At 42.7% G+C, this 3,923-nt stretch overlaps 1 pseudogene; it reads left to right on the top strand.

Annotated features, from left to right (window-relative positions):
- The first annotated feature begins 2,337 nt into the window (after positions 1-2,337).
- Positions 2,338-3,017, top strand: LOC129345774 (cleavage and polyadenylation specificity factor subunit 5-like; annotated as a pseudogene).
- Positions 3,018-3,923: the final 906 nt, after the last annotated feature.

The following is a 3,923-nucleotide window of genomic DNA, read 5'->3' as shown; positions in this document are numbered from 1 at the left end:
ATCACTCTGGTTCACAGCCTTGAGTGAACCAGACATTCCCCCCCCCCCGCAAGGAACCCTGGGAGTTGTAGTTTGGCAGATGAAGTTACCTCTCTCTCAAAACTATAATTCACTGAACCCTCGAGGGAAGAGCCGGGCCATCCGAGTTTGGTTTGGAGAGGGAGACTGCGATAGACAAACCCAGCGAGATTCCAGGGTTGAATATATTTCCTGCCAAAATAAAACTGTGATGGGGCTCTCTCTATGCTAGAACCTTGCTGTGCCTGGTAATGGAGCTACCAGCTTCTGGCCGTTTGCGATGTTGGTGCTGTAGTGAAGAGTAGGTCATCGGCCCCTTCCCCCAGCAAGAGGGCAGAGATTAACAGTGCAATCCTATGGAAAGTTACACCAGTCTAATCCCATTGACTTTAATGGGCTTGGACTGGAGTAACTCTCCATAGGATTGCACTGTAAGACACCTTGGTAATGCAACTGGAGACTTCGGGTAGTATAGGGGCATATTCCTGTAGCGATCTTCGTAAGGAAGCCATACTACAGTTTGAATGAATGAGCTAGTTCCATCCAATTTTTTTCCCCCTGGTGACTGTGTGGAATTACATTCATGAGCAACTGAATTAATAGTCATGAAAGCAGGCCTCTCGCAAGCTTGAAATGCATATGTGTTTTTACCATATCCTGTATTTGTATTCATCATGTCCCCTTTAATATTAATGCTTTCCAACTGTTTATTGAGTGTCATTTGATGTTTTCTGCTCCCCCACCCCCTTCCACAGACTAAAGGGAAGGCTATTAATAAAATTCATTGATTAACATGTTAAATATTAAAGCCATATTTCATCAGCATAAAAAGAAAGCAAATTAACGCTGAGGTATTATTATGCTAAAGGAAATGTTTTCATGGTGCTGCAAACCCTCAGGAACAATGTCTAGTTAATTACTAAAGAATAATCTCCATCTGGTAAGCTTTGTCTTCCCCGGTTTCGACTCAAATAAGTCTCCAGATAATCTTTGAAATAGTCGCCTTAAACACACTGGGGTTTCTGAGGTTATTAGTTGTAATTGTGTTGTGCGATCAAGGGAATGTTGTTTAGTGGGGTGTGGGACGCAATGTCATTATTAGTTGATTATTGTGAACACCATCTGACAATATATAGTACCCACCCGTGACACCTCATTATTCTGATTGCAGATTTGATCTGCAACATTTAGAATACAGACGAGGGAGAGAAAGACAACAAATCATGTGAATATATACATTTTCTGAGAACGATGGGAGGTCTTGACGTGCATTTAGTTATGTTTAGCATTTCTCCCCTCCTCCTCCAGATGAGAAAACAAAGTTAAGGGGTGACAAATTTATGTCCCAGTGTATTAGCGCAATAATGCAGCAAGGCTTTTAGCAAATATTGATTAACTCTGCCTGGATTTTAAAAAAAAAAACTATTTAACAAGACTATGATTTGTAGCAAAAGGGAATCTAGAAGAAAGGGGTCAAGAATACTCAAGTGATGAATAAACAGGAATCTTAAAGACTAACAAAATTTTATTTCGCAATAAGCTTTTGTGCAACAGTAGAAGGCCTAGACTAAGACACAGCTCATCATAACTTGGCCTGATATAAGGCGTCCTGTTGGAAGAGGTCTTATAGTGCCTGCAATGGCCACCAGCACACAGACTGTGCCTTGAGATTTTGCCCTCTCCTCATCCTCCTTCAAGCAAGGAGAAAACAGTAATGATTATTTTTACCACTCATTCTCCACAACAGTGGAGAACTTCTTGGTTCACTAGAAGAAACAAGGAAATCAAGCCAAGAGAAGACAGGATATTGCCACTAGTAGAAACAGAGGGTGCTGCTGTATTGCCATGAAAGCAAGAAAACAGCCATCACACCTCCCTTCTTAGTTGAAACGCAAGATAAGGAGGACATTAAATGAAGAATCTCCAGACATGGGCCACTACAGTCACCTGAGAGGCTTATGATGCCTTGTAAAGATTTTTTTTAAAAAACCCAAAAAATGCTTGTGAAAAGTATCCCCTTTTACTTTTGATTTGCTTTCTTCTCAGTTACACATGATGGCATCTCGTAGAAAGATGCATGGAAAAGATTACAAGGTTTTCCATATAACTTGAAACAGTAACGTCAGAACCATTTAGAGTGTACAGAATTCATTTAAGTTTTTTAAGGCCACTTTTCCTCCGGAGAGTTCAGGGAAGTACATACAAGATTCTCCAAATCCATACTTTATCTTACAATAGTTCTGTAAGGAACATAGAGGGGTGCTTCAGAGCGGCAGAGGAATGCTTGTGGCCTTTTAAACCACTCCCGGCATCTCCAGAATGTCCATCATACCACCTAACTGCTCCCAGACTGGCTGGCCCTGCGGTGTCAACCACTTCGGGAACAAGTACAAACAACAGAGCAAGCCCCTCATACTCAAGAGGACCATCAATCTGTATCCACTGACAAATTACACCTTTGGGACCAAAGAACCCTTTATGAGAAAGACAGTTCAGTGGCTGCTCAGTTCCAAAGCAAGAGGGAGGAATTCGGCAAGACTGGAATGTGGTGGACCATCAAAGGGGTCCTGATTGTGCACGAACACCGGCTGCCTCATGTATTGCTGTTGCAGTTGGGCACAACTTTTTTCAAGCTGCCTGGAGGTGAGCTTAATCCAGAAGATAAAGTAGAAGTTCTCAAACGTATAATGACGGAGATGCTGGGCCATCAGGATAGAGTATAGCAAGACTGGGTCATTGATGACTGCATTGGTAACTGGTGCCGGACAAATTTTGAGCCCCCACAGTATTCGTATATTTCAGCTCATATTACGAAACCGAAAGAGCACAAAAAGCTCTTCTTGGTTCAGCTTCAAGAAAAGGCTTTGTTTGCTATCCCCCCAAATTACGAGCTGGTAGCTGCTCCATTGTTTGAGCTTTATGACAATGTGCCAGGCTACAGACCCATCACCTCCAGCCTTCCCCAGCTTTTGAGCAAGTCCAATTTTATTTACAACTGAATTTCCTTATACCTAAAGTGTGTGGCAGAAGCTGTCTCTGTGAGAACAGCTTCAAAATGTAGAAGGACACGTAACGCAAAGATTTTTAAAAAAATTCTTTTCCTCTCTGTCTCCTTCCTTTGCTCCCCAACTTTCTAACATCCGAATAGGAAAGTGACTCTTGACTGTTTAGATAGCAGAATGATGAGTGTAGTTGTGTTTTAATCATCTATGTTATAATAGGCGCCAGGGATTTTTTTTAATTAAAAAAAAAAAGAACATCACATTGACTGGCCCAAAATGATCAGTAAGCTTCCTACCAGAGTGGAGATGTGAACTTGGAGCTTCCAAATCTCAGCTCTGCACTATAACCACTATATACAGAAACATAACGGTGAACAGGGGTCGTTTTGTAGGAAAAGAACTGGAGGAACTTATTAGCATAACTCATTAGCATATGCCATGCCTCTTGCCATCACTGGAAGTGTGTCATTAGTATGACTGATTTGCATATGCCACACCCCATGACATCACCTATTCTGGCTGTTTTGGACCCAATCCTGGCCATTCAGGGCCAAAATTGGGCCCAAAATGGCAAAAAGGGGCTGAAAATGGCTGAAAAGGGGCCCAAAATGTTCAGGATCGGGCTGCTGCTGAACGGGAGAGTGATCCACCACCTGTCAGAGACCCGATCCAGGCCGTTTTGGCCCCAATCTAGGTTGAAACAGGCCAAAAATGGCCGAGAGTCAGGTGGGCGGGGCCACCTGACATGTGATCTCTTTGGGGAACTGCCGGAACTGCATTCCTGTGCATTCCCCCTCAAAATGAGCCCTGATGGTGAATGAATAAGGGCAGGATATCCCCAAACAAACTAAGTATACGGTAGGTTCATGTGGAAGAAGGCAGTCCTAAACTAACTGAATGACT

Source organism: Eublepharis macularius, chromosome 18 (assembly GCF_028583425.1).
Source record: "Eublepharis macularius isolate TG4126 chromosome 18, MPM_Emac_v1.0, whole genome shotgun sequence".
In the NCBI taxonomy this organism is placed as follows: Eukaryota; Metazoa; Chordata; class Lepidosauria; order Squamata; family Eublepharidae; genus Eublepharis; species Eublepharis macularius.
Note: the sequence above shows the minus strand (reverse complement) of the source record. Positions and strands in the feature narration are given on the sequence as shown.